This window comes from Mobula hypostoma, chromosome 24, assembly GCF_963921235.1.
Source record: "Mobula hypostoma chromosome 24, sMobHyp1.1, whole genome shotgun sequence".
In the NCBI taxonomy this organism is placed as follows: domain Eukaryota; kingdom Metazoa; phylum Chordata; class Chondrichthyes; order Myliobatiformes; family Myliobatidae; genus Mobula; species Mobula hypostoma.
This window is the reverse complement of record NC_086120.1, coordinates 8,988,080-9,001,169: the sequence shown is the minus strand read 5'-3', so window position 1 is coordinate 9,001,169 and position 13,090 is coordinate 8,988,080. Positions and strand designations below refer to the sequence as shown.

The following is a 13,090-nucleotide window of genomic DNA, read 5'->3' as shown; positions in this document are numbered from 1 at the left end:
GTCAGGTCAGGGAGAGTGAGGAGGTGATAGAGGCAGCTAGTCACACCGGGGCCTGGAGAGACAGATAAGTGGGTAAGAGTCAGGAGAGGGAAGGGCAGGTGTCAAAGGCTAGAGAGCACCACTGTGGCTGTACCCCTTAACAATAAGTACTCCTGTTTGAGTACTACTGGGGGGAACGGCCTACCTGGGGGAAACAACAGTGGCCGTGCCTCTGGCACAGAGGCTGGCCCTGTGGCTCAGAAGGGTAGGAAAAGGAAGAAGATGGCATCTGTGATCGGGGACTCTATGGTTCGGGGGTCAGACGCGTGATTCTGTGGATGCAGGAAAGAAGTACGGATGGTAGTTTGCCTCCCAGATGCCAGAATCCGGGATGTTCCTGATCGCATACATGATATCCTGAAGTGGGAAGGTGAAGAGCCAGAGGTTGTGGGACATATTGGAACCAATGACATGGGCAGGAAAAGGGAGGAGGTCCTGAAAGCAGACTACAGGGAGTTAGGAAGGAAGTTGAGAAGCAGGACAACAAAGGTAGTCATCTCGGGATTACTGCCTGTGCCATGTGACAGTGAGCATAGGAATAGAGTGAGGTGGAGGATAAATGCGTGGCTAAGGGATTGGAGCAGGGGGCAGGGATTCAGATTTCAGTATCATTGGGACCTCTTTAGTGGCAGAAGTGACCTGTACAAAAAGGATGGGTTGCACTTGAATCTGAGGGGGACCATTATCCTGGCGGGGAGGTTTGCAAAGTCCATAGGGGAGAATTTAAACTGGAATTGCCGGGGTGTGGGAACAAAACTGAAGAGTTGGAGGAAGAGGCAGTTGGCTCACAAATAGAGAAAGCTTGGAGACAGTGCAAGAGGGAGGACAGGCAGGTGATGGGGAAGGGATGCGCACAGGCGGGTGGTTTGAGATGTGTCTATTTTAAGGCAAGGAGTATTATGAACAAAGCGAATGAGCTTAGAGTGTGGATCAGTACTTGGAGCTATGATGTTGTGGCCATTACAGAGACTTAGATGGTACAGGGCAGGAATAGTTACTTTGAGTGCCAGGCTTTAGATGTTTCAGAAAGGACAGGGAGGGAGGCAAAAGAGTTGGGGGCATGGCACTGTTGATCAGAGATAGTGTCACAGCTGCAGAAAAGGAGGAAGACATGGAGAAGTTGTCTATGAAGTCTCTGTAGGTGGAAGTCAAGAACTGGAAGGGGTCAATAAATCTATAGTAACAGGGACATCAAGGAGCAGATAGGGAGACAGATTATGGAAAGGCTTAATAACAATAGGGTTGTCATGGTGGGAGATTTCAATTTCCCTAATATCGATTGGCATATCCCTGGAGCATGGGGTTGAAATGAGATGGAGTGGTTAGGTGTGTTCAAAAAGGTTTCTTGACACAATATGTAAGTATGCCTACAAGAGGAGAGGCTGTATTTGATCTGGTATTGGGAAATGAACCTGGTCATGGGTCAGATCTCTCAGTGGGAGTGCATTTTGGAGATAATGATCACAATTCTATCTCATTTCCCATAGCATTGGAGAGGGATAGGAACAGACAAGTTAGGAAAGCGTTTAATTGGAGTAAGTGGAAATATGAGGCTATCAGGCAGGAAATTGGAAGCATAAGTTGGGAACAGATGTTCTCAGGGAAATGTATAGAAGAAATGTGGCAAATGTTCAGGGGATCTTTGTGTGGAGTTCTGCGTAGGTACAGTGGCATGCAAATGTTTGAGCGCCTCTGATCAAAATTTCTGTTACTGTGAATAGTTAAGTGAGTAGAAGATGAACTAATCTCCAAAAGTTATAAAGTTAAAGATGAAACATTCCTTTCAACATTTTAAGCAAGATCAGTGTATTATTTTTGTTTTGTACAATTTTGGAGTGAAAAAAAAGAAAAGGAGCACCATGCAAAAGTTTGTGCACCCCAAGAGATTTAATCTCTCAGATAACTTTTACCAGGGTCTCAGACCTTAATTCGCTTGTTAGGGCTATGGCTTGTTCACAATCATCGTTAGGAAAGGCCAGGTGATGCAAATTTCAAAGCTTTATAAATACCCTGATTCCTCAAACCTTGTCCCAACAATCAGTAGCCATGGGCTCCTCTAAGCAGCTGCCTAGCACTCTGAAAATTAAAATAAGTGATGCCTACAAAGCAGGAGAAGGCTATAGGAAGACAGCAAAGCATTTTCAGGTACAGCAGCCATTTCCTCAGTTCATAATATAGTTAAGAAATGGCAGTTAACAGGAACGGTGGAGGTCAAGTTGATGTCTGGAAGACCAAGAAAGCTTTCTGAGGGAACTGCTCGTAGGATTGCTGGAAAGGCACTACAAACCCCCGTTTGACTGCAAAATACCTTCTGGAAGATTTTGCAGATTCTGGAATGGGGGTGCACTGTTCTACTGTGCAGCGACAACAGCACAAATATGACCTTGATGGAAGAGTCATCAGAAGAAAACCTTTCCTGCGTCCTCACCACAAAATATGGCCTCAGAAGTTTGCAAAGGAACATCTAAAAAAGCCTGATGCATTTTGGAAACAAGTCCCAGGGACTGATGAAGTTAAAATAGAACTTTTTGGCTGCAATGAGCAAGGTATGTTTGGAGAAAAAAGGATGTAGAATTTTGTGAAAAGAACAGCCCTCCAACTGTTAAGCATGGGGGTGGATCGATCATGCTTTGGGGTTGTGTTGCAGCCAGTGGCATGGGGAACATTGCACTGGTAGAGGGAAGAATGAATTCAATTAAATACCAGCAAATTCTGCAAGCAAACATCACACCATCTGTAAAAAAGCTGAAGATGAAAAGAAGATGGCTTCTGCAACAGGATAATGATCCTGAACTCATCTCCAAATTCACAATGGACTACCACAAGAGGCGCAAACTGAATGTTATGCCATGGCCCCCACAGTCCCGCGACCTAAACATCATTGAAAATCTGTGGATAGTCCTCAAACGAGCAGTGCATGCAAGACGGCCCAAGAATCTCACAGAACTAGAAGCCTTTTGCAAGGAAGAATTGAAAGACTCTTAGCTGGCTACAGAAAACATTTGCAAGCTGTTATACTTGCCAAAGGGGGTGTTATTCAGTACTGACCATGCAGGGTGCCCAAACTTTTGCTTCAGGCCCTTTTCCTTTTTTGTTATTTTGAAACTGTAAAAGATGGAAATAAAAAAGTTTTCTTGCTTAAAATATTAAAGAAATGTGTCATCTTTAAGTTTATGCCTTTTGGAAATTAGGTCATCTTTCACTCGCTTATCTATTCACAGTAACAGAAATTTTGACTGAGGTGCCCAAACTTTTGCATGTCACTGTATGTTCCAATGAGACAGAGAAGGGATGGTAGGGTACAGGAACCATGGTGTACAAAGGCCATTGTAAATCTAGTCAAAAAGAAAAGAAGAGCTTATAAAAGGTTCAAAAAACTAGGTAATGATAGAGATCGAGAAGATTATAAGGTGAGCAGGAAGGAGCTTAAGAAAGAAATTAGGAGAGCCAGAAGGGGCCATGAGAAGGCCTTGGCAGACAGGATTAAGGAAAACCCCAAGGCATTCTACAAGTATGTGAAGAGCATTTCACATTCACAAATTAGTGATAACACCCTCCAAAGAGGAGTCCAATTCTGCTATATGCTGTTGACAATACATATCTGAACTTGTGCACTGCATGATCTTCTGCTTCTCAGCTTTCCCTGACCTATATGAATCTGTCATACAAGCATTAAAGGATTTTCCAATTCCAAATGAGGTAAAACAAAACAGCTACTCTGTCAGAATGTGTGAATGTCACAAAATAGTACATTGGAAGCTTTGTACTCTGGACTTCCTAAAAGATCAATGCAAGAAAGATAGGACTAGCTAATCTTGGCAATACCTACTATATGAAGAGTGTCATTCAGGTCCTTTTCATGTTTTCTGACTTCAGGCATGCTGTTATGCTACTCATGGAGAGTGATTCACAGTCACTAATGATGAAACTTCAATGGTTCTTTCTTTTCCTGGAACATAGCCAGAGACCTGCCATTCTCCCAGCAGCTTCTTGAAAGCTTCATCTCCTCCATAGTTTAATCAAAGTGTGCAATAGGACGGTCAGAGTATATAAGATATCTATTGGAAAGCTACATGAAGAAGAGAAGACTAGTAAAGGAATTCTCATGGACAAAGACTTTCAGACAGTGAACCTCATGGAGAATTTTGAGATCCAATGGAAACAAAATTAGAAAGAATGTTTGGTGGGAAGATGGTGACTGGGATCCTTTGTCATTGTTATAATGTTTCCTTCTGAGAGGTTGCTTTTACAGATGTATCCCTAACATTTCTGTCACCTAACAAGGTCCTATAAATGTGTAGTCATTCAAATGACTCTAATATTTCAATGAAGATTACTAGTGCAGATAATTTGGTATCACAAGCTGAGCAACAACACATGACTGTTAAGTTTCCAAATAAACAGACACAAAAATCATATAAGGAGTTTCAGTGCAAGTGTTAATCAGTTCCCATGGAAAAACAAAAGAGGAGACTGAAGTATTTATAATTAGTTCCTTGTTACAGAATGATTTTACAGAGGCCTCCAGGGCAAATAAATCTGTGACTCAGCAAATTGTAGATCAGTGTCTGACCTTAGTTATTACTTTCTTACACCAGAAATGCTGCCAGGTGATAACAGATCATTAGATGTAGGAAAGATGGTGAAATTGACAAGTTCTGCAGAAAATCAGCATATAGTATTGATGCATTTGTAAATGTAATGGTAAAAGTTGGGGAAGTATGCATGAGAAGTTTTGGACTGAGGACCGATCCACACAACCAACAATAAGACAGGCATAGCTGGGCACATATGAATACATATCGTTTTGAGCTTCTGGAGTGTTGTTGAAGCTGTCCTTATACAGACAACCGGAGAGCATTCTATCACCCTACTAACTTGAGCTCTGTCAGTGCTGGACAGGATTTGATGAGTTAGGAGGTGAGTTACTCGCCACAGGAACATCTGATCTGCTTTTGTAGCCCTGTTGCGTACTGTATATGGTTACTTCAGTATCGTGTGAATGGTAAGGCCATGAATTCAAAAATGGTAGATGGGACCCGGCAGTTGGAAGACATCAAAATGTTGAAGATGAGGTATCCTGGATATATAAAGTTCACTGAATTATACAACACGTACCAGCCTCTTGTCCTAACTGGTCCATGCCAACCAAAATCTCCATCCCAGTTAGTCCCATTTGCAATTTTTTGGCCCATAACATTCTAAACATGTCCAATCCATGTACATGTCCAACCGTCTTTTAAAATTTGTCAGTATACATGTCTCAACCCCTTCCTCTGGCAGTGCATTTCACAAAGATGCCATACTTTGTTGTGTAAAATAAGTTATCTCTCAAGTTTAAAAATTCATGATTCAAGATTGTTTAATATCGTTTCCTGTACACGAGTATAAAGGAAAACACAAGGATTGTTACTTGGGATGTGATGCAGCACAAAGGCCCTGCAAAAGATAAATAACACAGTAATAATAATTTAAAAACACAATTAGTATAAATGCATAAGATAGCTTCTCTACATTGATTGAATGCATGCCAATAAAGTGATGCCAGGCTGTACATAAGGCTATTAACAAAAAATAATAAAGTAGTGGTGGAGTTAGTGGGTAGAGGGGTTGATCCACTCTTTTTCTCGGCATCCATTAGGGTTGAGAGACCATGGATTTGTGCCTTGGAAGGTTTCCAGGGCAGAGGCCTGAGGGGGTTGTATCGGAGATCGGCAGTTGCCCATGCTGCAAGTCTCCCCTCTCCACGCCAGCGATGTTATGCAAGGAAAGGACATTAGGGCTGATAGAGCTTGGCACCGGTGTCATCGTAGAGCAATGTGTGGTTAAGTGCCTTGCTCAAGGACACAACATGCTGCCTCTGCTGAGGCTTGAACTAGTGGTCTTCAGATCACTAGACCGACGCCTTAACCATGATCCATCTTACTGCTTGGGGAAAGTGACGGCTTTTGAGTCTGGTGGTGTCGGTATGGATGTTATGTAGCTCCTCCCTAATGGGAGTGGGACAAACTGTCCATGGGGAGGGTGGCTGGGATCCTTTGTGATTTTACTGGCACTTTTCTGGCACCTTTCTGTATATATGTCCTTGATGGTGGGTATGCTGTAGGATGACGTGAGTATGGATGTGCAAAGTCCAGCTCTCATTTGCCTCTTCAGAAAGTGGGAGTGTTTATGAGCTGTTGTGACTGTGTAGGATGTGTTGTTGGACCAGGTGTGTGATGTGGTCTCCCAGGAGTTTGAAGCTGCTTGCAGTTTCCACTGCTGTGCCGCCAGTGTCAATGGGATGTACGAGTTCTGCTGAAATTGATCATCTTCTTTGTCTTGCTGACATCTGGGAAGAGGTTATTCACCTGGCAACAGTCTTGAACTCTTCCAGTTCCTTTCTGTAGGCTGTCTCAGCACTGTTGGTGATGGGCCCTACCTCGGTAATGTAAGGTGTTCCCTCTCAACTTAATTCTATGTACTCTTGTGTTTAATTCCCCAAAAATGGAAAAACAGAGGCATTCATCCCATCTATGCCCTTCATAGCCATATACACCTCTCTGTGATCAGTTCTAACCTGATTAACCTCAGCCTATAACACAGTCCCATAAGACCTGGAAACTCGTAAATCTTGCCAGTAACTGTATTCTTTCCAGTTTAATAATATCTTTCCAACAGCAGGGCAAACAACATTGAACATAATGCACCAAGTGTGACCATTGTAGCATCTTGTACAACCGCAACATGGCCTCCCAACTGTTGTACTCATTGCTGTGACTGATGAAGTCCAATGTGCCAAAAGCCTTTTTTACCACCCAGTCTACCTGTGACTCCACTTTCAGTTGGTTGGTTGGTTGGTTGTTCGTCCATCATTGACGTCGATGAGGACCTTGACACCATTATGATGGTGTTGAGACTAGCGCGTGATTTGGATTTAAATGAGGGAGAGTTGCGCAGCGTCAGCCTCACTCTCTCTTCCTTAATTCCCATCTGGATCCAGTAGCAAGACAGAGTCAAGACGGCTGGAGATGGGACTAGGGGCAGTGGATGACCAGGACGTCTTCTGTGTCTTGTCGTGCTCTACACGTTCCATGACACTTGCAGAAACTGCTTTCTTGACCGTTGGACCTTCCATAGGTCTTGTCCGCTCAATCCGCCGGAGTCTGTCTTCACATGCTGGGATAGACAACTCCCTATCACACCGAGGGTTTGAGACCCGTCCGCTACCCTCACCTGGTTTAGCCGGCTTGTCGAAGCTGTTGCCCGGGGTGTGGCCGCTGTCGCATGCAAACAGCTACGGGGAGCCACAGGTGAGAGCTGACTGCCAGGTGGGGACCAAAGGTAGACTAACCGCCCTGAAAAGGACGCAACATGTTCCCCCACCAGACGTGCTACCACTCCCTGACACCCCATACACCCCAACTTTCAGTTAAGCTTGTACTTGCACTCCAAGGTACCTCTCTTCACCATCACTCCATGTTCATGTGAAAGTTCGACCTAGACTTGATCTTGCAAAATGCAATGCCTTGCACTTAGAAACATAGAAACACAGAAAACCTACGCACAATTCAGGTGCTTTGGCCCACAAAGCTGTGCTGAACATGTCCCTAACTTAGAACTACCTAGGCTTTACCTATAGCCCCCTATTTTTTTAACCTCCATGTAGTCATCCAGGAGTCTCTTAAAAGACCCTATTGTTCCCCCATCCACCCCACCTCTGCCGGCAGCCCATTCCACGCACTCAACACTCTGCGTGAAAAACATACCCCTGACATCCCCTCTTTACCTACTTCCAAGCACCTTAAAACTGTGCCCTCTCATGCTAGCCATTTCAGCCCTGGGGAAAAGCCTCTGACTATCCACACGATCAAAGCCTCTCATTATCTTGAACGCCTCTATCAGGTCACCTCTCATCCTCCGTCGCTCCAAGGAGAAAAGGCCGAGTTCACTCAACCTATTCTCATAAGGCATACTCCCCAATCCAGGCAACATCTTTGTAATCTCCTCTGCACCCTTTTTATGGTTTCCAAGTCCTTCCTCTAGTGAGGTGACCAGAATTGAGCACAGTACTCCAAGTGGGGTCTGACCAGGGTTCTATTTAGCTGCAACGTTACCTCTCGGTAATGTTATCCAAATTAAACTCTATTTTACATTCTTCATCTCACTTCCCCAGCTGATCAAGCTGCCCCTGTAATTATGAATGATCTTCTTCATTATTTACTTTTAATCATGTCTTCTATGTTCTGATTCAAATTGTTGGTACATATGAGAAACATCAATGGGTCCTGCACCATCCGTCGAGGCACAGCATTAATCATAAGAAACCAGACCGAGAAACTATCCTGAAATATCCTGTGAGTGCCCATGGTCAATATGGGTTATTATACAGATCTCCCATTCTCAGCTGTGTTTGTTGCACATCAAGCAAACCTTCACGAGTGCAATGTCTGGAATGGGTCAAAATTCAATGCTCTGAAATAGTTCATACATCGACATAACTTCTTGGATGTTGATCAAACAAGATTAAATGCTCTCAGTGGAAGAATTCTACCCTTGGTGTTGGGTACAGGAAGTGTGGCTGCCCTTTACCAGGTGACTTTGTTTTGGTCGAACATTTCATCTATGTACATGTGTACGCTATGGTTTCCAAAACATGGCCTCAACACTGTCATTTTTCAGACAAGGCCAGGATTACCTCTTAATTCTAATGAGGGCTATCAGGAAGTAGCTGAATAGAATATGGGAATTTTCCACCTCTGCCCAAAGATAAACCGCTCAGCTTGAATCTTTGTATGCTCCAATTTTCCCTATTTCTCTGAAAGCATCAGGCTCATCAGACTCACTGACCCAGTGACCCCTCTTCCCATGGGAATCCAGACAGTGAGTGTGGCAGACAAGAGCAAGTGAACCTATTTGGCCCAGTGCTGCCCTCCTCACACAGCCAACAATCAGGGTCACTGACAGAGAGCAGGAGTGTGGACATGCTGGCTGAGCTTTAACTTGTAATTTGAAGCAGGGATGCTGGTTGTAGTTACAGTACTGTAATCTCTGGGGAAGATCAATTGATCCATTTTGGAAAGGTAGCACGACACGGACCTTTTTGGTCTGTACACCTCAATAAATGATTATTGCATAGACATATTTTGTTATGTAAGTCTATCCACTTATTGATAGCTATTATGAATGACATACATCTCCCCTGAATCCATTGCTCTATTTATTGCATTCAGTTCTGGTCATCCCAATACGAGATAGATGGGGAGGCTTTAGAGAGGATACAAAAGAGTTTACCAGGATGCTGCATAAAGTTGAGGGCAGGTGGGAAAAGGAGCGATTGGATAAATCTGGTATATTTTCACATGGTAAAAGTGTCTGAAACTTGAGGGCATTCATTTAAGTTGAGGGGGCTCAGTTGAATGGAGATTTGCAGACCATATGCTTCCAGAAAGAATGGTGAGTGCCAAGAATGTACTACCAGAGTTGGTAGCAGAGGCAAATATGTATTATTTCTGTTTCTTTCCTATCTTCACAGAATCTAATTATCTCCATTTCTTTTCTGTTTGAGATATTATGGATTCAGAGATTAATGACCTGGGTTTGCATTATCCAGTGGGTGATCATTAACGAATGTCAATGATGCAGAGTGCTGGAGCTTCATTTAGGAGAATTGCCCCACTGGAGTTAATTATTTCATTACCTTCCACCAGTCTCTGACATCCTGAATAACCTTGCAGCACAAAGTAGCTATAAGATCTGCCACTTTAATCCTTTAAATAAACTTCCCTCCAAAAGAAGGAAATCAAGGGGCTAAGATCAAATTGTAGACTCCACCAGGAACTGGTCTTCAGAATTTTCCTTTTTGCAATCAAATAGAGCTGTAGACAGTCTAAATGTGTGCCAAGCTTCAGAAGGAGCATTTGGAATATCAAAGCATCTGACCTATATAAAAAAAATAATACAGAGGCAAGAGGATGAAGAGAATGACAAGAGATTTGTGTGAGAATCATGAAAATTTGGATGTCTTAACAACAAAACAGTTGGAGGCATGGAAAATGTACTGAAGACTTAGAAGTAGAAAGCTAAAAAAGGAGACAGAAAAATAGAGACAGAGGCACATGACACAAATAATGAGAATTTAAAATTAGACACAGGGTATCAAATTAGAGCAAGTCTAGATGGACAATCTATCAATGGATCCTGATGGGACATCTCATTTGTATCAATGAAAGTGATGTATATACTGCTGTTAAGGACAAAATTTGTTGCCCTTCTTCATTAAGAGAAGGCATTCCTGATGGGCTGCTTTCTCAACCATCCAAAATTTGTATCATGTATATACGGTACTTCGGCAGTGATATTGGGCTGGAGGTTCAAGTATCCATAGCAGAGACAACAAAGAAACTATTCAGGATAATGAGTGACATTGGGGTGAGGAAGTGGAATCCAGCTCATCTTGTTCCCAAGTGCTGGTCTCTCTTGACCTTTGTGATGGTGCAAGTCATTTGTGTTAATGATGTTGCTGAAGAAACCTTGCAGTGAATCTCGATCCTCACTCATCCGGACGGATTCCATCCAGGCTCAGACACTGTAACATGCTGTATTTCACTACCTGTAGTGTCATTGATATTATAATCAGCTGTGTAATCTGTCCTTCAGCAGTTTTCTCCAGAGTGGGGTTGAATAAATCTGCTGTTATTCCTCTGCCTCACTGACTCTCCAATCATTATTCCACAATTGATCAGCTCATAGTTTGGACTGCAACTGCTTTTGGCAAAATAGAACAGAGTAAAACTGAACTCAACAGTCCCAGAGCTGACCAAGTTCCGCCTTATTCGCATCTACTTCCTACAGAAGCAGTGGGCCATGCATTAGGAGTACAGACAGAGGATGCTTAGGTAGAAGCATCCATTTTCTTCAGCGGTTGAACGGGGCAGGACTGTGCAAGCGTGTGTAAGTCAGCCCGTGAGGCAGCGGGAGTATTTAAATGAGAGCAGTTTGACAGAGCGGGCGACGTTGTAGGGAGCGATGGAGTAGTGGGAGACAGAATAGGTAGGCTTTGCCTCGAGAGGCTTCGGCGAACAAAGGCTGAGGACGAGCTTCACTGCAAGTGAGGTAAGGCCGGGTAAGTTCCTTTAAAAGGAGAACGGCCTGCAGCGGTATTTTATTTGAAGCAAGAAAGGCGGCGTGTCTGCAGCATATCGGGTAGGTCATGACAACTGAGATCAGCCCCGAGGTTTGTTCATCCTGCAGCATGTGGGAAATCAGGGATACTTCCAGTGTCCCTGACGACTATGTGTGCAGGAAATGTGTCCAGCTGCAGCTTCTGGCAGACCGCCAGTGGATGGAGCTACGATTGGATTCATACTAGAGCTTCCGTCATGCTAAGAAAGTTGTGAATAGCATGTTCAGTGAGTTGGCCACACTGCAGGTAAAGGCTACACAGGCAGAAAGGGAATGGGTGGCCACTCGACAGCGTAGCAGTAGGCAGGTAGTGCAGGAGTCCTCTGGGATCATCTCCCTCCAAAACAGATATACTGTTTTGGATACTGTTGGGGGAGATGTCTCATCAGAGGAAGGCAGGGTGGCTCTGCGGCACAGGGGGGAAGGAAAAGGAGTGGGAGAGCTATAGTGATAGGGGATTCGATTGTAAAGGGAATAGATAGGCGTTTCTGTGGCTGGAAAATGAGACTCCAGGAGGGTATGTTGCCTCCCTGGTGCAAGGGTCAAGGATGTATCCAAGCAGCTGCAGGACATTCTGGAGTGTGAGGGTGAACAGCCAGTTAGCGTGGTGCACATAGGTACCAACGATATAGGTAAAAAAACGGGATGAGGTCCTACAAGGTGAATTTAGGGAGTTAGGAGATAAACTAAAAAGTAGGACCACAAAGGTAATAATCTCTGGATTACTACCAGTGCCATGTGCTAGTCAGAGTAGAAATAGGAGGATATATCAGATGAATATATGGCTTGAAAAATGGTGCAAGGGGGAGGGATTCAATTTTCTAGGGCATTGGAACCAGTTCTGGGGGAGGTAGGACTGGTACAAACAGGACGGTCTGCACCTGGGCTGGACTGGAACCAATGTCCTAGGGGAGGCGTTTGCTACTGTTGTTCAGGAGGATTTAAACTAAGGTGACAGGGGGATGGGAACGAGTGCAAAGAGACAGAGGGGTGTAAAATGAGTGTAGAAGCAAAAAGTAGTAAGGTGAAACGTAAAAGTGGCAGGCAGGCAAATCCAGGGCAAAAATCAAAAAGGGCCTCTTTTCAACATAATTGTATAAGGGTTAAGAGTGTTGTAAAAACAAGCCTGAAGGCTTTGTGTGTCAATGCAAGGAGCATTTGTAACAAGGTGGATGAATTGAATGTGCAGATAATTATTAATAAATATGATATAGTTGGGATCACAGAGACATGGCTCCAGGGTGACCAAGGATGGGAGCTCAACATTCAGGGATATTCAATATTCAGGAGGGATAGACATGAAAGAAAAGGAGGTGGGGTAGCATTGCTGGTTAGAGAGGAGATTAACACAATAGAAAGGAAGGACATTAGCCTGGAGGATGTGGAATTGATATGGGTAGAGCTGCATAACACTAAGGGGCAGAAGACGCTGGTGGGAGTTGCATACAGGCCACCCAACAGTAGTAGTGAGGTTGGGGATGGCATTAAACAGGAAATTAGAAATGCATGCAATAAAGGAACAGCAGTTATAATGGGTGACTTCAATCTACATATATATTGGCTGAACCAAATTGGTAAGGGTGCTGAGGAAGAGGATTTCTTGGAATGTATGCGGGATGGTTTTCTGAACCAACATGTCGAGGAACCAGCGAGACGGCAGGCTATTCTAGACTGGGTATTGAGTAATGAGGAGGGGTTAGTTAGCAATCTTGTCATGCGAGGCCCCTTGGGTAAGAGTGACCATGATATGGTGGAATTCTTCATTAAGATGGAGAGTGACATAGTTAATTCAGAAACAAAGGTGCTGAACTTAAAGAAGGGTAACTTTGAAGGTATGAGACATGAATTAGTTAACATAGACTGGCAAATGATACTTAAAGGGTTGACA

At 43.8% G+C, this 13,090-nt stretch overlaps 1 pseudogene; it reads left to right on the top strand.

Moving 5' to 3' along the window:
* The window catches only part of LOC134337169 (ubiquitin carboxyl-terminal hydrolase 35-like), a 33,027-nt pseudogene extending 26,687 nt beyond the window's left edge, over positions 1 to 6,340 (top strand).
* Positions 6,341 to 13,090: the final 6,750 nt, after the last annotated feature.